Consider the following 26,258-nt stretch of genomic DNA (forward strand, 5'->3'; position numbering starts at 1 on the left):
GCCCAACATGAAAGAGTTAAAATGACCATAGCCCACTAAAGAATGAGAGAATGCCCAAAGGAGGAGGAGTTATAACAGAGAAGATAGGATTTAACATATGAGTATGACTGCTAAATCATTATATTGATATTTCTTTTAGTTTCCAGTGTCTTGGAGCAGCTAGAATGAAAAACCTAAAATTAAGGAGCTGTAACCTAAACCAAACTCTGAAATCTGTTCTATAACTACCTGTTACAATGTATTTTGAAATTTATTATTTTTGTATATATGTTATATTTCACAGTAAAAAATGTTTAAAAAAATGTCATCACCTGTGTAAGCCCCACACTAATCAAGATAAAAAACATTTTCATCTCCTCAGAAAATCCTTTCTCTTTTTCTTTCAATCTCTTTTCTCCAGAGGAAAGCACTATTCTGATTTTTAGTTTTGTCTATTCTTGAATGTCATATCAGTGTCATTAAATGTCATATAAACACAAACTCACTGCCCTCCCCCTATCTACGTGGGACATGACTCTCAGGGGTGTGGCCCTTCCTGACAACGTGGGACTGAAATCCTAGAATGAGAGTAGACTCAGCATCAAGGGATTGAGAAAACCTTCTTGACCAAAAGGGGGGGAGAGTGAAATGAGACAAAATAAAGTGTCAATTGCTGAGAGATTCCAAACAGATTTGAGAGATTATCCTGGATGTTATTCTTATGCATTAGATATATATCACCTTGTTAGTCAAAATGTAATGGAGAGGCTGGAGGGAACTGCCTGAAAATGTAGAGCTGTGTTTCTTGAAGATGATTGAATAATGATATAGCTTTCACAATGTTACTGTGTGATTGTGAAAACCTTGTTTCTGATGCTCCTTTTATCTACCTTATCAACAGATGAGTAAAATGTATAGAATATAAATAATAGGGGAAACAAATGTTAAAATAAAATTTAGATTGAAATACTAGTGATCAATGAAAGGGAGGGGTAAGGGGTATGGCATGTATGAATTTTTTTCTGTTGTCTTATTTCTTTTTCTGAATTGATGCAAATGATCTAAGAAATGATCATGATGATGAATTTGCAACTATGTGATGATATTGTGGATTACTGATTATGTATGTAGAATGGAATGATCACAAGTTAAGAATGCTTGTGTTTGTTGTTATGTTTTTTAAAAATTTTTTAAATTGATAAAAAAAAGAGAAAAAAAAGTCACATAAACCCCTCCTCCCCCCAAAAAAAAAGAGAACCATTTTGGAAAAAGCCAAGAACCAACACAGACAAAGACATTTGGAGATCCAGGAAAAAATGCCGCCGGGGTTGCTGTTTGAAACCAGAAGCCATAGGGACAGCAGACACCAGTTATATGCCTTCCCAGCTGACAGAGGTGTTCTGGACACCATCAGCTCTTCTTGAATCAAGGTATCATTTTCTGGATACCTTAGTTTGGACATTTTTATGGCCTGAGAACTGTGAACTTGAAAGTTAATAAACTCCCTTTATAAGAACCAAACCATTTCTGATATATTGCATTCCAGCAACATTAGCAAACTAAAACAGTGTCTTAGTTTGCAGAACTGCTATCACAAATACCAAAAACTAGTTTGGGTTTAAACAACAAGTACTAATTAGCTCATAGTTTTGAGTATAGAAGAAGTTCAAATTCAAGATATTAGCAAGGTTTCTCCCCAAAGACTGTATAGCATACTGGTGGTACTGGCTGCCAGCAATCCTTGGGATTCTCTGGCTTGTATTTCTGCTTTGCACCATATAACAATGTCCTCTCCTTCCAGGGTACTGTAACTTTCATGTTCTTTTTATCAGGGCTCCAGCAATCCACATTAAAGCCAACCCTGGTTCTGTTTATTACACATTAACTAAAAATGACAACCTCAAAAATCCTATTTAGAATGGGTTCACACCTAATAAGAACACAGATTAAGAATGTGTTTAGAGATTGGGTTTAGTGAGGTGCGGGATTCAGTTCATCCTCCAGAGCAGCTAGTAAATACCCAGGAACAGTACAGAACAACTGCTGGGGCCACGTCAGTGACTGGACACACAGCGTACCCCAATCTGGACCAGCGGGACCTGTTGCAAGCCCACTCAGAACTGTGAGTTCCCCAAACCATGGCGGCCGGCACCTCTCCCCCACAGGCTGCTTCCCAGGGGGGAAAGGAAAGAAACTACCAGCAGCAGGGGCTGAACTCAACCAAGCTCTAATTGTGGAATTAATTAACAAATTCTGATTACTAAAAATAGGCCCCCAGCTTTGACTGAACCTCAAGTCAAAGCAGAGGTTGCTGGGTTTCGCCCTGGGTAGAGTGGGCAGGGATGACAGAAAAAGAAAAGAAAAAAATGAAACAGGTTTTCTGGATCAGATAACACATACTACTTGAAACAATCTGGGCCCTGAAGGAAAGGAGGGCACACACAGGACTGGAAGATACACAAAACAACATACCAACTTAAGCTCTTGATTGGCAAAGCCAAGGAATGGGTTTGAATGCTCTAAAAAGGATTTTTCTTTTTCTTTTTTGTGTCTGTGTTTCTATGGCTTGACTACTGTTTGGTTACAGGTGCAGGGCTTCTCAGGCTCCATCTGCCCCAGGCATAGGCAGAATTAAACTTGTTTAGGTGTTTGTCTGGAGACTGTGCCTTCCACGGGAGAGGGGTGAGACCCAGCTCAGGTGGCTTCCCTCTCTCAAGAAATTCAGACCCCAGGTGAAAAGTGAAGCCATTAAAGCCAGCCTACAACCTCTCCTATCTCGACCATGCTCCCAGCAGGAAGAGTCTGCTGAAGTTAAAGGTACCACATCACCTTATGCTGGTAGGACCTGCAGGCAGAAAAGCACCACATACTGGGCAGGATAGGAAAAATGCAGAGTCCAGCGGCTTCATAGGAATGCCTTTCAATCTTCTGGGTCTTGCCCTCAGGGAAAATTGACAGAGGTGACTCTTTCCTCCTGAGAGGAGGCCAGTTTGGTCTGGGAAAATCTGGCTGGAGTCTATAATACCTAAGTAAACCCTCCTAAGGGGGGGAAAAAGGCACCATACAGGCAGGGAAAGAAACAAGAACTGAAAAATTCTGATCTGTTAAACAAAACCTAAGCTAGAGGTCCAAAATAAGCTGAACTGAATGTGAAAGGACAGATAGACAACAAAGTCATCCAGCAAGAAAATCATAGGTAAAAAAAAAAAAGTGAAAATCTCCAGAATAAATTAATTAAGGTAATTAAATGCCTAGACACCAGCAAAAAATAATGAATCATACTAGGAAAATTGAAGATATGGCCCACTCAAAGGAACAAACCAATAATTCAAATGAGATACAGGAGTTAAAAAATTAATTCAGAATGTTTAAACAGACATGGAAAACCTCATGAAATACGAAATCAATGTTTTGAGGGCAGATATAAAGAAGGCAAGAAATGAACAAAAAGAAGAAATTGAAAGTCTGAAAAAAACAAATCACAGAACTTATGGGAATAAAAGTCACAATAGAAGAGATGGAAAAAACAATGGAAACCTACCATGTCAGACTTCAAGAGGCAGAAGATAGGATTAGTGAACTGGATGACAGGACACCTGAAATCCAACAAGCAAAGAAAATATAGGGAAAAAAATGGAAAAATATGAGCAGGGACTCAGGGAACTGAATGAAACATGAAATGCATGAATATACATACTGTGGGTGTCCCAGAAGAAGAGAAGGGAAAAGGAGGATAAAAACTAATGGAGGAAATTATCACTGAAAATTTCCCAGCTCTTATGAAAGACTTAAAATTACAGATCCAGGAAGTGCAACATACCCCAAAGAAAATAGATCCAAATAGACATACTCCAAGACATTTAATAATCAGAATGTCAGAGGTCAAAGAGAAAGAGAGGATCTTGAAAGCAGCAAGAGAAAAGCAATCCAGCACATACAAGGGAAACCCAATAATACTATGCATAGATTTCTTAGCAGAAGCCAAGGAGGCAAGAAGACAGTGGGATGATATATTTAAATTGCTAAAAGAAAAAAACTGCCAACCAAGAATTCTATATCCAGAAAAATTGTCCTTCAAAATGAGGGGAAAATTAAAACATTTTCTGACAAAAAATCACCGAGAGAATTTGTGACCAAGAGACCAGCTCTGCAAGAAATACTAAAGGGAGCATTCAAGTCAGATAGGAAAAAGACAGGAGAGAGAGGTGTGGAAAAGAGTATAGAAGTGAAGACTATCAGTAAAGATTAAAAAGAAGAACAATTAGATATGACATAATATCCAAAAGGCAAAATGGTAGAAGAAAGTACTGCCCTGACAGTAATAACACTAAATGTCAATGGATTAAACTCCCCAAACAAAAAGACGTAGACTGTCAAATGGATCAAAAAACAAGACCCATCTATATGTTGTCTACAGGAGACACATCTTATACACAAGGATAAACATAGGTTGAAAGTGAAAGGTTGTGAAAAGATATTTCATGCAAATAACAATCAGAAAAGAGCAGGAGTAGCTATACTAATTCCAAAAAATTAGACTACAAATGTAAAACAATTAAAAGAAACTAAGAAGGACACTGTGTATTAATAAAAGGAAAAATTCAACAAGACATAGCAATCATAAATATTTATGGACTGAGCCAGAATGCTCCAAAATACTTGAGGCAAACACTGAAAATGCTGAAAAGAGAAATAGACATATCTACCACAATAGTTGGAGACTTCAATTCCCCACTCTCATCAATGGACAGAACATCTAGACAGAGGATCAATAAAGAAACAGAGAATTTGATTAATTCAATAAATGAGCTAGACTTAACAGACATTTATAGAACATCACACCCCACAACAACAGGATACACCTTTTTCTCAAGTGCTCATGGATCATTCTCAAAGATAGACCATAATGCTGGGTCATGAAGCAAATCTCAATAAATTTGAAAAGATTGAAATCATACAAAACACTTTCCCAGATCTTAAAGGAATGAAGTTGGAAAGCAATAATAGACAGAGTGCCAGAAAATTCACAAATATGTGGAGGCTCCACAACACACTCTTAAACAACCAGTGGGTCAAGGAAGAAATTACAAGAGAAATCAGTAAATATCTCGAGGCAAATGAAAATGAAAATACAACATATCCAAATTTATGGGATGCAGCAAAGACAGTGCTAAGAGGGAAATTTATTGCCCTAAATGCCTATATCAAAGAAGAAGAAAGAGCAAAAATCGAGGAATTAACTGTCCACTTGGAAGAAGTAGAGAAAGAACAGGAAACTAACCCCAAAGTAAGCAAAAAGAAAGAAATAATAAAGATTAGAGCAGAAATAAGTGAAATTGAGAACATGAAAACAATCAAGAAAATCATTAAAACCAGAAGTTGGCTCTATGAGAAAATCAATAAGATTGATGGACCCTTAGCAAGATTGACAAAAAGAAGAGAGAAGATGTAAATAAAATCAGAAATGAAAGAGTAGACACAACCACTGACCCTGCAGAAATAAAAGAGGTAATGAGAGGATACAATGAACAACTTTATGCTAACGAACTCAACAATGTAGATGAAATGGACAACTTCCTAGAAAGTCATGAGCAGTCAAGAAGAAATAGACGACCTCAACAAACCAATCACAAGTAAAGAAATAGAATCAGTTATTAAGAAGCTCCCCAAAAAGAAAAGTCCAGGACCAGATGGCTTCACATGTGAACTCTACCAAACATTCAAGAAAGAATTAGTACCAAATCCTACTCAAACTCTTCAAAAAAATTGAAGACAAGGGAAAGTTACTTAACTCACTCTACAAAGCCAGCATTACCCTCATACCAAAGCCCGACAAAGATATTACAAGAAAAGAAAACTACAGACCAATTTCTTTAATGAATATAAATGCAAAAATCCTCAACAAAATTCTTGCAAATCGAATCCAGTAGCACATTAAAAGAATTATATACCATGACCAAGTAGGATTCATCCCAGATATGCAAGGATGATTCAATATAAGAAAATAAATTAATGTAATACAACAGATCAAAGCAGAAAAACCACATGATCATCTCGATTGATGCAGAAAAAGCATATGACAAAATTCAACATACTTTCCTGTTGAAAACACTTCAAAGGATAGGAATAGAAGGAAGCTTCCTTAAAATGATAAAGGGAATATGTGAAAAACCCACACTTAACATCATCCTCAATGGAGAAAAACTGAAAACTTTCCCCCTAAGATCAGGAACAAGACAGGAATGTCCACTATCACTATTGTTATTCAATATTGTGTTGGAAGTTCTAGTCAGAGCAATTAAACAAGAAAAAGTAATACAAAGCATCAAAATTGGAAAGGAAGAAGTAAAACTCTCACCGTTTGCAGATGATATGATACTATATGTCAAACACCCCCAAAAATCCACAGTGAAACTAGTAGAACTAATAAATGAGTACAGCAAAGTGACAGGTTACAAGAGCAACACTCAAAACTCTGTAGCGTTTCTATACACTAGTAGTGAACAATATGAGGGGGGAATCAAGAAAAAAATTCCGTTTACAATTGCAACCAAAATAATAAAATACTTAGGAATAAATTTAAATAAGTGTTCTAGTTTGCAAGCTACTGGAATTCGATATACCAGAAACAGAATGGCTTTTAAAAGGGGGAATTTAATAAGTTGCTAGTTTACAGCTCTAAGGCCAAGAAAATGGCCCAATTAAAACAAGTCTATAGAAATGTCCAATGTAAGGCATCCAGGGAAAGAAGGCCAATGATGTTCAGAGTTTCTCTCTCAAGTGAAAAGGCACATGGCAAAGAGCCAGGGTTTCTCTCTCATCTGGAAAGGCACATGGCAAACACAGCGTCATCTGCTAGCTTTCTCTCCTGGCTTCATATTTCATGAAGCCCCACAGGAGGCATTTTCCTTCTTCATCTCCAAAGGTCGCTGGCTGGTGGACTCTGCTTCTTGTGGCTGTGTCATTCTGGTCTGCTCTCTCTGAATCTCCACCTTTCTCCAAAATGTTTCCTCTTTTATAGGATTCCAGTAAATTAATCAAGACCCACATAGAATGGGTGGAGACATGTCTCTATCTAACCAAGTTTAATACACATGTTGACTGAGTCACATGGAGATAACCCAATCAAGTTTCCAACTAATAGTGCTGAGTAGGGATTAAGATAAATGGTTGCTCCCACAAGATTTCTTAGGATTAAATCATGGCTTTTATAGGGTACATAAATCCTTTCAGACCAGCACACTAAGGATACAAAAGACCTACACACAGAAAACTACAAGAAATTGCTAAAAGAAATCACATAAGACCTAAATAAATGGAAGGGCATACCACGTTCATGGATTGGAAGACTAAATATAATTAAGATGTGAGTTCTACCTAAATTGATTTATAGATGTAATGCAATACAAATTAAAATCCCAAAAAGTTACTTTTCAGAAATATAAAAACCAATAACTAAATTTATCTGGAAGGGCAGTGTGCTCCAATAGCTAAAAATATCCTGAAAAAGAAAAATGAAGTTGGAGTTCTCACACTACCTGACTTTAAAGCACATTATGAAGCTACAGTCAAAACAACATGGTACTGACATAAAGATAGATATACTAATCAATGGACTCTAATAAAGTGTTCAGATATGGACCCTCTCATCTATGGACAATTGATCTTTGATAAGACAGTCAAGCCAACTCACCTCGGACAGAACAATCTCTTCAATAAATGGTGCTTTGAGAACTGGATATCCACGTGCAAAAGAATGAAGAAGGATCCATACTCACACCCTATATAAAAATTAACTCAAAATAGAATAAAAACCTAAACTTTAGATCTAAGAACATAAAACTGTTAGAAGAAAATGTAGGGAAATATCTTATAAAACTTATAATAGTAGGTGGTTTCCTAGATCTTACACCCAAAGCATGAGCATTGAAGAAAGAAATAGATAAATGGGAACTCCTCAAAATTAAACACTTTTGTGCATCAAAGAACTTTGTCAAGAAGACAGCATACACAGTGGGAGAGAATATTTTGAAACAAAATATCAGATAAGGGTCTAGTTTCCAGAATATATAAAGAGATTGTTCAATTCAACATCAAAAGGACAAACAACCCAATTACAAAATGGACAAAAGACATGGACAGACACTTCTCAGTAGAGGAAATACAAATGGTCAAATGGCCATGAAAAGATGCTCAACATCTCTGACTATTAGGGAAATGCAAATCAAAACCACAATGAGATATCATCTCACACCCACCAGAATGGCCATTATCAATAAAAGAGAAAACAAGTGCTGGAGAGGATGTGGAGAAAGAGACATTCTTATCCACTGTTGGTGGGAATGTTAAATGGTACAACTGCTATAGAAGGCAGTTTGGCAATTCCTCCAGAAGCTAAGTATAGAATTTCCATATAATCCAGCAATACCATTGCTAGGTTTCTATTTAGAGGACATGAGGGCAAGGACACAAACAGACATTTGCACACCAATGTTTATAGCAGCATTATTTACAATTGCAAAGAGATGGAAACAGCCCAAATGCCATCAACGGAGGAGTGGTTAAACAAGCTGTAGTATATACATAGGATGGAATATTATGCAGCTGTAAGACAGAATAAAGGCATAAAATATGTAACAACATGGATGGACCTTGAGGACATTACACTAAGTGAGATTAGCCAGAAACAAAAGGACAAATGCTGTGTGGTCTCACTGATATGAACTAACAGTAATGAATAAACTTGGAGAGTTTCAGTTAAGAACAGAGGCCATCAGGAGATAGAAATAGGGTAGATTGTTTTTATTTATTAATTTTAAAAAATTAACAAACAAACAAAAATATTAACATATATTCCATTCTACATATATAATCAGTAATTCTTAATAGCATCACATAGTTGCATATTCATCATTTCTTAGAACATTTGCATTGATTTAGAAAAAGAAATAAAAAGACAACAGAAAAAGAAATAAAACAATAACAGAAAAAAAAGATTATACATACTATACCCCTTACCCCTCGCTTTCATTTATCAGTAGCATTTCAAACTAAATTTATTTTAACATTTGTTCCCCCTATTATTTATTTTTATTCCATATATTCTACTTGTCTGTTGATATGGTAGATAAAAGCATCAGACACAAGGTTTTCACAATCACAGAGTCACATTGTGAAAGCTATATCATTGTAAAATCATCATCAAGAAACATGTCTACTGGAACACAGCTCTACATTTTCAGGCAGTTCCCTCCAGCCTCTCCACTACATCTTGAACAACAAGGTGATATCTATTTAATGCGTAAGAATAACCTCCAGGATAACCTCTCGACTCTGTTTGGAATCTCTCAGCCATCGACACTTAGTCTCATTTCACTCTTCCCCCTTTTGGTCAAGAAGGTTTTCTCAATCCCTTGATGCTAAGTCTCAGGTCATTCTAGGGTTTTTCTCAATCCCTTGATGCTGAGTCTCAACTCATTCCAGGATCTCTGTCCCACGTTGCCAGGAAGGTCCACATCCCTGGGAGTCATGTCCCACGCAGAGAGGGGGAGGGTGGTGAGACTGCTCATCGTGTTGGCTGGAGAGACAGGCCACATTTGAGCAACAAAAGAGGCTCTCTTGGGGGTGACTCCTAGGCCTAAATTTTAAGTAGACTTGACCTATCCTTTGTGGGGTTATGTTTCATATGAACAAACCCCAAGACTGGGGACTCAGCCTATAGCTTTGGTTGTCCACACTGCTTGTGAGAATATCAAGAATTCAACTTAGGAAAGTTGAATTCCTCCCAATTCTCACCATTCCCCAAAGGGGGCTTTGCAAATACTTTTCCACTCGCTGATTAAATCACTCTGGGATTCATTAGGGCATCACTCTGGACAAACGAACAAAATCTCACATCCTAACCAAGGTTCCAAGTACTTATGGTGTTCAATCAAGCTATCTACATAAGTTACATTAGGAAATGCACTAGTCAAAATATAAATTTTGTAACAAATAAACATTTTTTGCTTTAGTCTCACACATAAGGTGACATTTTAAAATATTAATTACCATCTGAAATAGGGTAGATTTTGGGTAATTGGAGCTGACGGTTTACAGAGTGCAACAAGACTGATTGTAAAAATTCAGAAATGGATAGCACAATACTACCTAACTGTAGCACAATAATGTTAGTACACTCAATGAAGCTGAATTTGAGAATGATAGAGGGAGGAGTGCTGGTGGCACAAATGAAACCAAAAGGAAAGATAGATGATTGATTTGAACAGTGAATAAAAATGTACTTGCTAAGTCTTCTTGGGGGAATGGTGAGAAAGGGGGAAAATTCAACTTCCCCATTTGGAGAATTCCTGATATTCTTGCAAGCAGTGGGGACAGCCAAATCAATAGGCTGAGCCTTCAGTCTTGGGGGTTGTTCATATGAAACTTATCCCCACAAAGGATAGACTAAGTCTACTTAAAATTAAACTGAAGAGTCACCCCTAGAGAACCTCTTTTCTTGCTCAGAAGTAGCCTGTCTCTTTCTCAGCCAACATGATCAGCAAACTCACCACCCTCCCCCTCTCTACATAGGACATGACTCTCAGGGGTGTAAACCTTCCTGGCAACATGGGAAAGAAATCCCAAAATGAGCTGGGACTCAGCATCAAAGGATTGAGAAAATCTTCTCAACTGAAAGGGGAAAGGGAGAAATGAAACAAAACAAAATGTCAATGGCTGAGAGATTTCAAACATAGTCAAGAGGTTATTCTGGAGGTTATTCTTACACATTTTATAGCTATCCCCTTTTTAGTTTAAGGTGTATTAGAGAAGATAGAGGGAAGTGCCTGAAACTGTAGAGCTGTGTTCCAGTAGCCACATTTCTTGAAGATGAATATATATGATATAGCTTTCACAATGTGACTATGTGATTGTGGAAACCTTGTATCTAATGCTCCTTTTATCTATGATATTGACACATGAGTAAAAAATATGGTTTAAAAATAAATAAGTAGAGAGGAATCAAGATGGTGGCTTAGCAATGTGTGCGTTTTAGTTTGTCCTCCAGAGCAACTACTAAATAACCAGAAACAGTACAGAACAGCTCCTGGGGCTACATCAGTGACCAGATACACAGCGTACCCTAGTCTAGACCAGGGAATTGAAGGACAATATGAAGCGCATGAATACACATATTTTGGGTGTCCCAGAAGGAGAAGAGAAGGGAAAAGGAGGAGAAAAACTAATGGAGGAAATTATCACTAAAAATTTCCCAGCTCTTATGAAAGACTTAAAATTACAGATCCAAGAAGTGCAGCATACCCCAATGAGAATAGATCCAAATAGATGTACTCCAAGACACTTACTAATCAGAATGTCAGAGGTCAAAGAGAAAGAGAGAATCTTGAAAGCAGCAAGAGAAAAGCAGTCCATCACATACAAGGGAAGCCCAATAAGACTATGTGTAGATTTCTCAACAGAAACCATGGAGGCAAGAAGACAGTGGGATGATATATTTAAGACACTAAAAGAGAAAAGCTGCCAACCAAGAATTCTATATCCATCAAAATTGTCCATCAAAAATGAGGGAGAAATTAAAACATTTTCAGACAAAAAAATCACTCAGATAATTTGTGAGCAAGAGACCAACTCTGCAAGAAATACTAAAGGGAGCACTAGAGACAGATATGAAAAGACAGAAGCGAAAGGTATGGAGAAGAGTGTAGAAATGAAGACTATGAATAAAGGTAAAAAGAAGAAAAATTAGATATGACATAAAATCCAAAAGGCAAAATGGTAGAAGAAAGTACCATCTGTACAGTAATAACACTAAATATTAGTGGATTAAACTTCCCAATCAAAAGACATAGACTGACAGAATGGACTAAAAAACAGGACCCATCTATATGCTGCCTACAGGAAATGCATCTTAGACCCAAGGATAAACATAGGTTGAAAGTGAAAGGTTGTGAAAAGATATTTCATGCAAATAACAATCAGAAAAGAGCAGGAGTAGCTATACTAATTCCAAAAAATTAGACTTCAAATGTAAAACAATTAAAAGAAACTAAGAAGGACACTGTGTATTAATAAAAGGAAAAATTCAACAAGACATAGTAATCATAAATATTTATGAACTGAGCCAGAATGCTCCAAAATACTTGAGGCAAACACTGAAAATGCTGAAAAGAGAAATAGACATATCTACCGTAATAGCTGGAGACTTCAATTCCCCACTCTCATCAATGGACAGAACATCTAGACAGAGGATCAATAAAGAAACAGAGAATTTGAATAATTCAATAAATTAGCTAGACTTAACAGACATTTATATAACATCACACCCAACAATGGTAGGATACACCTTTTTCTCAAGTGCTCATGGATTATTCTCAAGGATAGACCATATCCTTGGTCACAAACCAAGTCTCAATAAATTTGAAAAGATTGACATCATACAAAACACTTTCTCAGATCATAAAGGAATGAAGTTGGAAATCAATAATAGGCAGAGTGCCAGAAAATTCACAAATATGTGGAGGCTCAACAACACACTCTTAAACAACCAGTGGGTCAAGGAAGAAATTACAAGAGAAATCAGTAAATATCACGAGGCAAATGAAAATGAAAATACAACATATCCAAATTTATGGGATGCAGCAAAGGCAGTGCTGAGGGAAATTTATTGCCCTAAATGCCTATATCAAAGAAGAAGAAAGAGCAAAAATCGAGGAATTAGCTGTCCACTTGGAAGAAGTAGAGAAAGAACAGGAAACTAACCCCAAAGTGAGCAAAAGGAAAGAAATAATAAAGATTAGAGCAGAAATAAATGAAATTGAGAACATGAAAACAATTGAGAAAATCAATAAAACCAGAAACTTGTTTTATGAGAAAATCAATAAGATTGATGGACCTTTAGCAAGATTGACAAAAAGAAGAAGAGAGAGGATGCAAATAAATAAGATCAGAAATGGAAGAGGAGACATAACCACTGACCCCACAGAAATAAAGGAAGTAATGAGAGGATACCATGAACAACTTTATGCTAATAAATACAACAATGTAGATGAAGTGGACAACTTCCTAGAAAGGTATGAGCAACCAACTTTGACTTGAGAAGAAATAGACGAACTCAACAAACCAATCACAAGTAAAGAAATTGAATCAGTTATTAAGAAGCTCACCAAACAGAAAAGTCCAGGACCAGATGGCTTCACATGTGAATTCTACCAAAGATTCAAGAAAGAATTAGTCTGAATGAAACTGCATGTTAGAATGATAGAGGGAGAAGTGCTGGGGACATAAATGAAATCAGAAAGAAAGATAGACAATAAAGATTGAGATGGTATAAGCTAGGAATGCCTAGAGTGTATAATAATAGTGACTAAATGTACAAATTTTAAAAATGTTTTTGCATGAGGAAGAACAAAGGAATGTCATTACTGCAGGGTGCTGAAAATAGATGGTAATTAATATTTTTAAATGTCACCTTATGTGTGAGACTAAAGCAAAAAATGTTTGTTACAAAATTTATACTTTGACTAGTGCATTTCCTAATATAACTTATGTAGAAAGTTTGATTGAACAGCATAAGTACTTAGAATTTCAGGTAGGACATGAGATTTTGTTGGTTTGTCCAGAGCGATGCCCCGATGAATCCCAGAGTGATTCGATCAGTGAGTGGAAAAGTATTTGCAAAGCCCCCTTCGGGGAATGGTGAGAACGGGGAGAAATGCAACTTCCCCAAGTTGAATTCTTGATATTGTCACAAGCAGTGTGGACAACCAAAGCTATAGGCTGAGTCCCCAGTCTTGGGTTTGTTCATATGAAACTTAACCCCACAAAGGATAGGTCAGGTCTACTTAAAATCTAGGCCTAGGAGTCACCCCCAAGAGAGCCTCTTTTGTTGCTCAGATGTGGCTTCTCTCTCCAGCCAACACAACAAGCAATCTCACCACCCTCCCCCTGTCTACATGGGACATGACTCCCAGGGGTGTGGACCTTCCTGGCAACGTGGGACCGAAATCTTAGAATGAGCTGCTGAGACTCAGCATCAAGGGATTGAGAAAAACCCTAGAATGAGCTGAGACTTAGCATCAAGGGATTGAGAAAACCTTCTTGACCAAAAGGGGGAAGAGGGAAATGAGACAAAGTGTCGATGGCTGAGAGATTCCAAACAGAGTCGAGAGGTTATCCTGGAGGTTATTCTTATGCATTAAGTAGATATGATCTTGTTATTCAAGATATAGTGGAGAGGCTGGAGGGAACTGCCTGAAAATGTAGAGCTGTGTTCCAGTAGCCATGTTTCTTGAGGATGACTGAATAATGATACAGCTGTCACAATGTGACTGTGTGATTGTGAAAACCTTGTGTCTGATGCTCCTTTTATCTACCTTGTCAACAAATGAATAAAACATATGGAATAAAAATAAATAATAGGGGGAACAAATGCTAAAATAAATTTAGTTTGAAATGCTAGTGATCAATGAAAGCAAGGGGTAAGGGGTATGGTAGGTATAATCTTTTTTTTTCTTTCCTGTGTTCATTTTATTTCTTTGTCTATTGTCTTTTTATTTCTTTTTCTGAATTGATGCAAATGTTCTAAGAAATGATGAATATGCAACTAAGTGATGATATTGTGAATTACTGATTATATATGTTGATATTTTATTTGGTTTGTTAATTTTTTAATTAATAAATAAATTTTTTTTAAAAAAAGCATTGGCAGGGTGGGCCACAGTGGTTCAACAGGCAGAGTTCTTGCCTGCCATGCCAGAGACCCAGGTTCGATTCCCGGTGCCTGCCCATGCAAATAAATAATGAAAATAAAAAGCATTGACAAAGTCCCTTGAGGGATGGGGAAAAAAATGAAAATATTAAACTTTACCAGCAGGGAAATCCCTGATATCTGTCAAACATCAGGGACACCCAAATCAGTAGGCCAAGTCCTTAATCTTGAGGCTTGCTCTTGTGAAGTCTATGTAGTGGAGAAGCTTAGCCAACCTATAGGTATGCTTAAGATATCACCTCTTGTTGCTCAGACATGGCCTCTCTTTCTCTAAGCCCAACTCTGCAGGTGAAATCACTGCCCTCCCCTCTACATGAGACATGACATCCAGAAGTGAAAGTCTCCCTAGCGGCATGGGAGATGACTCCCAGGGATGAGCCTAGCCCTGCCGCTGTACAATCAACAATGCCATCCTGGCCAAAAGGGGGAAAAGCAGTGTAACAAGTAAGGTATCGGTGGCTGAGAGAGTTCAAATAGAGTTGAAAAGCTACTCTGGAGGTCATTCTTATGCAAGCTTTGGTTAGACATTACTACCTATCACCGCTTGCCAAGCCCCAACCAAAACCATTCCTATAAACCCTAAAGAACACCTAAGGCATTATATAAGATTGTACAAAGTTTCCATGCACTAGGATAACTTTCCAGAAGCCTACAGCTTCCAGATGGGTCCCTATACCAAACAAGTCCTGAAATGCAGAAGGGCCACCATCTTCAGAACATCAACTAGTTCTATCCCCCATCCCATATTATTGACAGCCGCTGCCAACATGAAAAATTTAGAATGGGCACAGCCCAAACACCCTTAGAGTGTGGAAGAAAGATGATAATGGTGGAGTTATACAGAGAAGGTAGGATCTAACAAATCTATGATTTGAATCATTACATTGGTATTTCTTTTCATCCCCTGTGTCTGGGAGCAGCTGGTAGTAAAAACCTAAAAATGTGGAATTGTAATCCACACCAAACTCTGAAATCTGTTCTACAACTAATTATTGCAATGTGCTTTGAAGTTTATTGCTTTTTTGTATATATGTTATTTTTCACACATGCAAAAAAGTCAATTATGATGATAAAAAGACCTTAGTGAGATTAAGTAAATAAATAAATAAAGCCCTGAATATTGATTGGGTTGCACTGAATTTGTAGATCAGTGTGCGCTAATAAAACTTTCTGCAATGATGAAAAAAAAAAGAAAGAAAGAAAGAATTAGTACCAATCCTACTCAAACTCTTCCAAAAAATTGAAGAGGAGGGAAAGCTACCTAACTCATGAAGCCAACATCACCCTCATACCAAAGCCAGACAAAGATATTACAAGAAAAGAAAACTACAGGCCAATCTCTCTAATGAATATAGATGCAAAAATTCTCAACAAAATTCTAGCAAATCTAATCCAGCGACACATTAAAAGAATTATACATCATGACCAAGTAGGATTCATTCCAGGTATGCAAGGATGGTTCAACATAAGAAAATCAATTAATGTAATACACCATATCAACAAGTCAAAGCAAAAAAACCACATGATCATTTCGATTGATGCAGAAAAGGCATTTGACAAAATTCAACATCCTTTCCTGTTGAAAACACTTCAAAGGATAGGAATAGAAGGGGACAATTGCACAATCTGTATCCCTTCAGCTCCAATTACCCAATATCTTACCCTGTTTCTATCTCCTGATGGTCTCTGTTACCAACAAAATATTCCAAGTTTATTCACTAATGTCAGTTCATATCAGTGAGACCATACAGTATTTGTCCTTTCATTTTTGGCTAATCTCACTCAGCATAATGTCCTCAAGGTCCATCCAATAGGGGACAGGTGTGCATTGTGCAACAGGAATGAATATAAAAACTCAGAAATGGACAGCACAATACTACCTAACTGTAATATAATTATGTTAAAACACTGAATGAAGCTGCATGTGAAAATGATAGAGGGAGGAGGGCTGGGGGGCATAAATTAAATCAGAAAGAAAGATAGACAATAAAGATTGAGATGGAATAATCTAGGAATGCCTAGAGTGTATAATAATAGTGACTAAATGTACAAATTTTAAAAATGTTCTTGCATGAGGAAGAACAAAGGAATGCCATTACTGCAGGGTGCTGAAAATAGATGGTAATTAATATTTTTAAATGTCACCTTATGTGTGAGACTAAAGCAAAAAGTATTTATTTGTTACAAAATTTATATTTTGACTAGTGCATTTCCTAATATAACTTATGTAGATAGCTTGATTGAACACCATAAGTACTTGGAACCTTGGTTAGGATGTGAGATTTTGTTCGTTTGTCCAGAGTGATGCCCTAATGAATCCCAGAGTGATTTAATCAGCGAGTGGAAAAGTATTTGCAAAGTCCCCTTCGGGGAATGGTGAGAATGGGGAGGAATTCAACTTCCCTAAGTTGAATTCTTGATATTCTCACAAGCAGTGTGGACAACAAAAGCTATAGGCTGAGTCCCCAGTCTTGGGGTTTGTTCATATGAAACTTAACCCCACAAAGGATAGGTCAAGTCTACTTAAAATTAGGCCTAAGAGTCACCCCCAAGAGAGCCTCTTTTTTTGCTCAGATGTGGACTCTCTCTCCAGCCAACACAACAAGCAAACTCACCACCCTCCCCCTCTCTATGTGGGACATGACTCCCAGGGGTGCGGACCTTCCTAACAATGTGGGACAGGAAAATCCTAGAATGAGCTGAGACTCAGCCTCAAAGGATTGAGAAAAACCCTAGAATGAGCTGAGACTCAGCATCAAGGGATTGAGAAAAGTTTCTCGACCAAAAGGGGGAAGAGTGAAATGAGACAAAGTGTCAATGGCTGAGAGATTCCAAACAGAGTCGAGAGGTTATCCTGGAGATTATTCTTACACATTAAGTAGATATCACCTTGTTAGTCAAGATGTAATGCAGAGGCTGGAGGGAACTGCCTGAAAATGTAGAGCTGTGTTCCAGTAGCTATGTTTCTTGATGATGATTGAATAATGATACAGCTTTTCCAATGTGAGTGTGTGATTGTGAAAACCTTGTGTCTGATGCTCTTTTTATCTACCTTGTCAACAGATGAGTAGAACATATGGAATAAAAATAAATAATAGGGGGAACAAATGTTAAGATAAATTTTGATTGAAATGCTAGTGATCGATGAAAGGGAGGGGTAAGGGGTATGGTATGTATAAATTTTTTTTCTATTTTCATTTTATTTCTTTTTCCGAATAGATGCAAATGTTCCAAGAAATGATTATGATGATGAATATGCAACTAAGTGATGATATTGTGAATTACTGATTATATATGTAGAACAGAATGATCAAAATAGGAATGTTTGCATTTGCTTTGTGTTTTTGGTAATTGAGAAAAAATTTTTAAAGAGTAATAGAGCCTCAAACGTAACTACTACAAAATTTGCAAGCACTACATGTCAGGACAGACAACTTGTGTGACTTCCTATTAGAAGTCACTACAATAATAGCCTGGACAAGGTGAAACAGGGCTTCAATAGCCCTTCTGCCAATGTTCCAATACAGAAAGGACCTACCGGAAAGGGTGCAGTACAATTAAACACAGATTTATCTAGGGTCCACATCAGTTCTTCTCAAGACACAAAAAGAAACAAGACATCCTCAAAAACCTGGCTTCTGAAATTATAGCCAGACCAGGTTCATTTGCAAATACCAAACTGATAGAAAAGTCCAAAACCATTGACCATCGAAAACACACTGCAGTCAAAGCAACTTTTCATAGATCAGCTCAGCCCAAAGAAACTACAGAAGAGAGAAAAATCCATCTGACTGAGTGGAAGGCTGGCAAAGAAAGAGTGCTGAAAAGGCCTCCTAGCTCCATACTTACCCAGCTAGAACCCGAAGGATAAAATGAAAAACAAGCTGGGTTTTTGTGAACTACCATTGCTGAAGAAGATGAACAGAGACTATTTACTGAAAAAGTAAATAAGACATTTTCTGAATGCCTAAACCTGTTTAATGATGTCCAAAAGAAGAAACATTTTTGGCTGCACTGAATAATCTGATTTAAAATATCCCAGATGCCAAAAAAATGTGTTAAATATTGGATACGCCTTGTATGTCTTGAACCAATTACAAGTCCTATTGAAAATATTATCCCAATCTATGAGAAAGCCATTCTGGCAGAGGCTCAGCCTATTGAGGCGATGCCACGTATAACTGTGGATATTCTAAGACTGAAGAGTCAAGAAAACGTCAATTTTGGAGAAAATACTGAAGCTTGTGCAGCCATTGAACAAATCCAAGAAGTCAACACTGAAAATATAGATGTTAACCCAGAGCCAGGAAAACTGCAAATGGAAAATATACAACATAGAAATATGATATTTCAAGATTGTGAAAAAGAACAAGAAGACAAAACAAAAGAGCCCATCAGTGATACTAAAACTCTAAAGAAACAGGGGCAAGTTGCTTAATTAAATATAACATTTCTACTATGCCATACTTACGAAGCATGAAAAAGAAGATGCAATTCGATGAAACAAATTCTGTATTTAAAGAGCTGAAGTATCTAACACAAGTGTTGATGTTCTCAACATCTTCAAGAGAAGAATTCCAAATTGCCAGATATGTTAAAAGACATTATCCTTGTGTGTCTTCACTGGAACAGTAAACAGAATTGGAAAGTGAAACAGATGCTTTTGTATGCCGTCCTAATGTCCTGGTCTGCCAGATGTACTCCGAGACTGAGATAGCAGAAGAAAACTAAAGCTCTGATGTGGAATGGGATTTTTAATATAAATACCAGAATGCTTCTTTGTCAGATAAAGATGTTCTAGATAAAATTTATATTTACATAAACATATAAATATAAATTTATATAAATATAAATTTATATAAAGGTACTTCTTTATGTAAATAAGTAATATATAAAGTCGTATTTATATGAAGTTTAAAAAAATAAATTTATACTTATATAAAGGAGGTAAGAAGGAAAAGATGGTGAACTTAGTGGATATTAGAAACTTTAGAGCTGGTCTGAGTTCTTCTTAGTTAGATTTTTAACTTCCATAGCTTCCTTTGATGTAAGACAATTAGAATGGACTTAGGGATGGAATATATAATATTTAATAAATGTCATTCTGCTTTAGGTAGTATTTCTAAAATAACTAATATTTAAACTTTTTTCTGCAAGATATAACAACCTTACTGATAAATCATGTTCCCAGAAACCTGTTTATATACAATAAACATTCTTCTTCTCACACGTAAATACCACCAATAGAAATGTTCTGTAAAGCGCCGAAGTAATACTTAAATGGCAAACATAATCTACTGATTCTACAGTTTGAAATAAGTGATTCTTCATTGTAAAAGATTAATTTTAAAACAAATGAATATGAAGGAAGATCATAGTTCATCTTATTTATGTTCATTCATTCCATTTGTTTAATAGTAACTATCTCTGTTCTATTATCTTTTGTTTGGGGGACTAGGATTTTTATTCCTTGTAAACTATATACCTATTATACATCCAATAAATTAAATGCCTGTAAAAAAATAAATAAGTAATTGAGGGAACAAATGTCAAAATAAATTGAGTAGATTGAAACACTAGTGAACAATGAAAGGAAGTGGTAAGGGATATGGAAAAAAATAGGGGGAACAAAAGTTAAATAGTAGATGGAAATACTAATAGTCAGTGAGAGGGAGTGGTAAGGGGTTTGATATGTATGAGTTTTTTCTTTTTATTTCTTTTTCTGGAGTGATGCAAATGTTCTAAGAAATTATCATGGTGGTGAATATACTACTATATGATGATATTGTGAGCCATTGATTGTACACCATGCACGGAATGTTTGTATGTTAATAATGTTCATGTTTGTATGTTGTTTTGGTTTAATAATAAAAATAAATTTAAAAATTACTGATTCTTATACATTAACTTTGTATTGCACCACTTTGCTGAATGTGTTTATTAGCTCAAATAGCTTTGTTGTAGATTTCTTAGGGTTTTCCATGTATAGGATCATGTTGTCTGCAAATAATAAAGGTTTGCTTCTTCCTTTCCTAAAAGAAAAAAAAATCACAGCCCCTTAATAAATTTCCAGACTTGAGAGTTTACAGACCCAGAGCCCCTTGAATGAGAAGGGAGGCCAGGTCCCTTTGGGGGAGGACCCTGTTACTCTGCCACAAATTTATACTGTTAATCTTCCTCCAAGCCTTCCCCAAGGAGACCTATGGCTTTTTACAGGGTAACTGCATTGAGGAAAAGGAAATATCAGATATTTGGGGAATTATTAGACACTGGTTGAAGTGACATTAATTCCAGGGAACCCAAAATGTCACTCTGGTCCACCAGTCAGATGGAGGCTTATGGAGGTCAAGTGATCAATGGAGTTTTAATTCAGGTCTTCTCACAGGGGTTCTAGTGGGTCCCTGGACCCATTCTGTAGTTATTTCCTCCGTTTCAGAATGCATAATTGGAATAGACATACTGAGCAACTGGCAGAATCCCCCCATAGGCTCTCTGACTCATGGAGTGAGGGCTATTACAGTAGGAAAGGCCAAGTGGAAGCCACTAGAACTGCCCCTACCTAGCAAAATAGTAAACCAGAAGCAATACCAGATTCCTGGAGGGATTGCAGAGATTACTGCCACTCTCAAGGACTTGAAGGATGCAGGGGTGGTGATTCCCATCACATCCCCATTCAACTTTCCTATATGACCTGTGCAGAAAACAGATGGATCTTGGATGATTACAGTGGATTATCATGAGCTTAACCAGGTGGTGACTCCAATTGCAGCTGCTGTTCCAGATGTTGTATCTTTGCTTGAGCAAATCAACACATCCCCTGGTACCTGGTATGCAGCTTTTGATCAGGCAACACCTTTTTCTCAATAGCTGTTAGTAAGGACCACCAGAAACAGTTTTCTCTCAGCTGGCAGGGTCAGCAATATACTTTCACTCTCCTACCTAGGTGAATGTCAACTCTCCAGCCCTCTGTCGTAATTTTGTCCGCAGGTACCTTGATCATTTCTCCCTCCCACAAGACATCACACTGGTCCATTATATTGATGATGCCATGTTGATTGAACCTAATGAGAAAGAAGTATCAACTATTCTAGACTTATTGGTAAGGCATCTGACTGTCAGAAGATGGGAGTAAATCCAACAAAAATGCAGGGGCCTTCCACCTCAGTGAAATTTCTAGTTGTCCAGTGGTGTGGGTCATGTCAAGATATCCCTTCTAAGGTGAAGGTTAAGTTGCTGTATCTGGAACCTCCTATGATCAAAAAAGGGGCTGTGTTAGTTAGATTCAGTTGTCAACTTGGCCAGGTGAGCATACCTAGTTCTGTTGCTGCGGACACAAGCCAATGGTACGTGAACCTCATCTGTTGCTAATTACATCTGCAGTCGGCTAGGAGGCGTGTCTGCTGCAATGAGTGACGTTTGACTTAATTGGCTGGTGCTTAAATGAGAGAACGCAATGTAGCACAGTCGAGCAGCTTGGCATTCCTCATCTCAGCACTTGCGGCTCAGCCCAGGCCTTTGGAGATGCAGAAAGAAGTCACCCCAGGGAAAGTTGTTGGAACCCAGGGGCCTGGAGAGAAGACCAGCAGAGACCATCCTGTGCCTTCCACGTAAGAAAGAACCTCAGTGGAAAGTTAGCTGCCTTTCCTCTGAAGAACCAACAAAATAAATCCCCTTTTATTAAAAGCCAATCTGTCTCTGGTGTGTTGCATTCTGGCAACTAGCAAACTAGAACAGGGGCACAATGCCTAGTTTGTCTCTTTGGATTTTGGTGACAACATATTCCTCATTTGGGTGTGCTACTCTGGCACATTTATCAAGTGACCAGAAACGCAGCTAATTTTGAATGGGAACCTGAACAAGAGAAGGCTCTGTGACAGGTCTATGCTGCTGTACAAGCTGGGACCATATGATCCAACAGATCCAAGGGTGCTGGAAGTCAGTTGCAAGTAGAGATGCTGTCTGGAGCCCTTGGAAGGCCTCTGTCGGTGAATCACAATGCAGACCCTTAGGATTTTGGAGCAAAGCCTTACCATCTTTGCAGATAACTACTCTCTTTTTGAGAAACAGCTTTTGGCATGCTACTGGGCCTTGGTAGAAATGGAACATTTATCATGGGCCACCAAGTTACCATGAGACTTGAGTTGCCTACCATGAGCTGGATGTTGTCTGACTCACCAAGCCATGAAGTTGGGCATGCACAGCAGCACTGCATCATAAAATTGAAATAGTATATAGTAGACAGGTCCAGAGCAGGTCCTGAAGGCACAAGTAAGTTACATGAGGAAGTACCCCAAATGCCCGTGGTCTGCACTCCTGCCACATTACCTTCTCTTCCCAGACCAGAGCTTTGGCCTCTTGGGAAGTTCCTTACAGTGAATTGACTGAGGAAGAGAGAACTCGGGCCTGGTTTACAGATATTTCTGCATGATATGCAAGTACCACCCAAAAGTGGACAGCTGCAGCAGTACAACCCCTTTCTGGGATGTCCCTGAAGGACAGTGGTGAGGGGAAATCCTCCCAGTGGGCAGAACGTCAAGCAATGTACTCGGTTGTTCATTTGGCTTGGAAGGAAAACTGGCCAGTGATGCATTGTATACTGACTCATGGACTGTTGCTAATGGTTTGGCTGGATGGTCAGGGACTTGGAAAGAGCATGATTGGAAAATTGGTGACAAAGAGGTCTGGGGAGGAGGTATGTGGATATACCTTTCTGGGTGGGATAAAAACATGAAGATATTTGTGTCCCGTGTGAATGTGCACCAGAGGGTGACTTCAGCAGAGGAAGGTTTTAATAATCAAGTGGATAAGATGACCCATTCTGTGCATACCAATCAGCCTCTTTCCCCAGCTCCTGTCATTGCCCGATGGACTCATAAATAAAGTGGTCATGGTGGTAGGGATGGAGGTTATGCATGGGCTCAGGAACATGAACTTTCACTCACCAAGGCTGGCTACAGCCACTGCTGAGTACCCAATCTGCCAGCAGCAGAGACCCACACTCAGTCCCCAATATGGCACCATTCCCGAAGGTGATCAGCCAGCTACATGGTGGCAGGTTGATTACATTGGACCACTTCCATCATGGAGAGGGCAGTGATTTGTTCTAACTGGAATTGACAGATACTCTGGATATGGGTTTGCTTTCCCTGCATGCAATGGTTTTGCCAAAACTACCATCTGTGGACTTACAGAATGCCTTATCCATCATCATGGTATTCCACATAGCATTGTTTCTGATCAAAGAAACCATTTCACAGCAAATGAAGTGCTGGAATGGGCACACACTCAAGGAATTCTCTGGTCTTACCATGTTCCCCATCATCCAGAGGCAGATGGATTGATAGAACAGTGGAATGGCCTTTTGAAAATCAATTATGGTGCCAATTAGGTGGCAATACCTTGCAGGGCTGGAGTGATGTTCTCCAGGAGGCTGTGTATGCTTTGAACCAGTGTCCACCATATGGTGCTGTTTCTCCCATAGCCAGGATCCATGAGTCCAGGAATCAAGAGGTGGAAATGGAAAAGAATCACTCTTTCTGCTTCAGTCAGCCAACCTCTCTTGAGAGTTTGTTGAGGACCTTCATTGGAGCTGCCAGCTCACAGTCTACCCTACAGACTTTGAAGGCTCTACATCTCTATGGTTATATGAGACTCTACAACTCCATGGTTACATTTATAATTTTTATATTTGCCAATATTTCCTGCCGCTTCTGTTTCTCTAGAGAACACTAGCTAGTACAGGCCCCAAATATTGACACTAAACACATCAAAAACAAGGTGTTGGGGGCATATTTTATTTTTTATTCTTTGTGCATCAGTAATTTAATTTTATTTTTAAATATAAAATTTTGCCTTGCCACAACTAAATTCAAACTCTTGAGTGCTGATATGTTGGATATATACAAAAGAATATGTTTTGTTGGAAGAAAGTTTTCCTTTCTTGAAAGTTTAGCTGCCAAGAAAGTTGTAGTCATCCTTTTTTTAGTTCTTAATTTTTAAAAAACAGGATGTAACTTAAAATTCCCTTTGCATAAAGAAGTATGCAAAGCATATAGTTTTTTAAAATTACACAAGTAGTACATATTCTTCAAGAAAATGCAAATAAGTAGAATTTAAATTAGAAATCACTCCTAATCCCAATACCTAGACAGAAATAGCCACTAATACTTGATACCCACCCTTACAAATGCTTTTCTGCACATATAGAAACAGTTTTTAGGCATGGGCATACAAATTTTTTTTTTTAATATGTATACTTTTTATATATTTTAAACATATTTTTATATTTTATAACATATAGTTCACATATATATGCAAATTCCAGATTTATTTCATATATATACTGTTTACTAAACACACAAACACACATAGAAACAAATATGTTCTTTGTCTTATACTTATCCTTCCAAGTTTTTATATGTGTGTATGTTTACTTTTATATGTACATATATATACAAAACAAACTATTAAATACATAAATATGTAACATATGTAAAAGTATGCGGCTCATTTCTTGCCTCATCTCTCCAGGAAGGGGTGTGAGATTTCATTGTCTAATAGGATCTGCTGCTGTCACAGTTCCGAGCTTGAAGTCACTAAGTCTTCTCTCAAACTTGTGTGCTGAGGAAACTCAGATGTTGGCTTCAGCTCCTAGGCTGAACTCATCAGATTGGCCTATGAAAACTTCTGTATTCAGACAAAGAAAAGGATCCGTCAGAAAGCAACACCTATTATCCTGGGCTTGGAAGCAAGGCAAAGGACTGGTAGTAGAAATCCTGCAATCTGAAAAGTAGACTGAAAGGTGACAAACAACCGAAGATGGGTGGTGGAGAGAAGTATAATATTTCAATTCTCCAATCTAGAAATGTTAGTAAGAAGCAACAACTTAATAGAAGACCAAGGACCAGAATTCCCAGATGAAGACTGTTTATAAGAAAATAGAAAGAGTACATAGTTATAACTCATCAGCAGCTGCATGGCAGGCCATGCAAAATGAGGGGGGAGAACAAAGTACATTTTCAAATACTCAAAATTGGAACTCTAGCTTATCAAGTTCCAGCTTACGTTTTAAATCTCAAACTAGTCAGAACTATGCTGGAGACAAATTTAGTAGCCTGCTATCTCCAAGTGTTCTTTCTAAGCCCCAAACAACTAGGTTCCTGTATCCTTTGATCCTTCTGATAAGGAAATAATGACATTTCAAGTTAAAACCTTTCTTAAAGTATGGGTATAAAATAAGAAAGTACTAATGTTTAAATTTAGGCATCACATTTAAGACTAGTTGTCAATTGGTCTGAAACAGATTAATCTATTTTATCTATATTTGTCTGAAACAGCTAATGTAGAAAATATTATTAGACTTCATCTCACTTGTTTTATGTGTTGTGGGCACTATGAGGAATGCAACTTCACTAAATTATTGATTCCCTTAATATTGTTCTTAAATGAATAACAAGTGAAATGATTCAGGTTTAGATTTGGAGAATGACAAAGGAATTTTTTTCAGATGCTT

General features: G+C 37.6%; 1 long non-coding RNA gene and 2 pseudogenes across 1 annotated transcript; 2 read left to right on the forward strand and 1 right to left on the reverse strand.

The window, feature by feature from the left end:
• The first annotated feature begins 1,763 nt into the window (after positions 1 to 1,763).
• Positions 1,764 to 19,499, forward strand: LOC143658389 (cytoskeleton-associated protein 2 pseudogene; annotated as a pseudogene).
• Positions 19,500 to 20,706: 1,207 nt separating this feature from the next.
• On the reverse strand, positions 20,707 to 23,585 carry LOC143660226 (uncharacterized). Its single transcript, XR_013163883.1, has 3 exons — positions 22,922 to 23,585; positions 21,335 to 21,437; positions 20,707 to 20,778 (listed from the first exon to the last, which is right to left on the reverse strand). It is a non-coding gene; the product is annotated as an uncharacterized LOC143660226 (long non-coding RNA).
• A 1,733-nt stretch (positions 23,586 to 25,318) lies between these two features.
• LOC143659262 (proline-rich nuclear receptor coactivator 2-like) lies at positions 25,319 to 25,979 on the forward strand (annotated as a pseudogene).
• The last annotated feature ends 279 nt before the right edge of the window (positions 25,980 to 26,258 follow it).

This window comes from Tamandua tetradactyla, chromosome 16 (assembly GCF_023851605.1).
Source record: "Tamandua tetradactyla isolate mTamTet1 chromosome 16, mTamTet1.pri, whole genome shotgun sequence".
In the NCBI taxonomy this organism is placed as follows: Eukaryota; Metazoa; Chordata; class Mammalia; order Pilosa; family Myrmecophagidae; genus Tamandua; species Tamandua tetradactyla.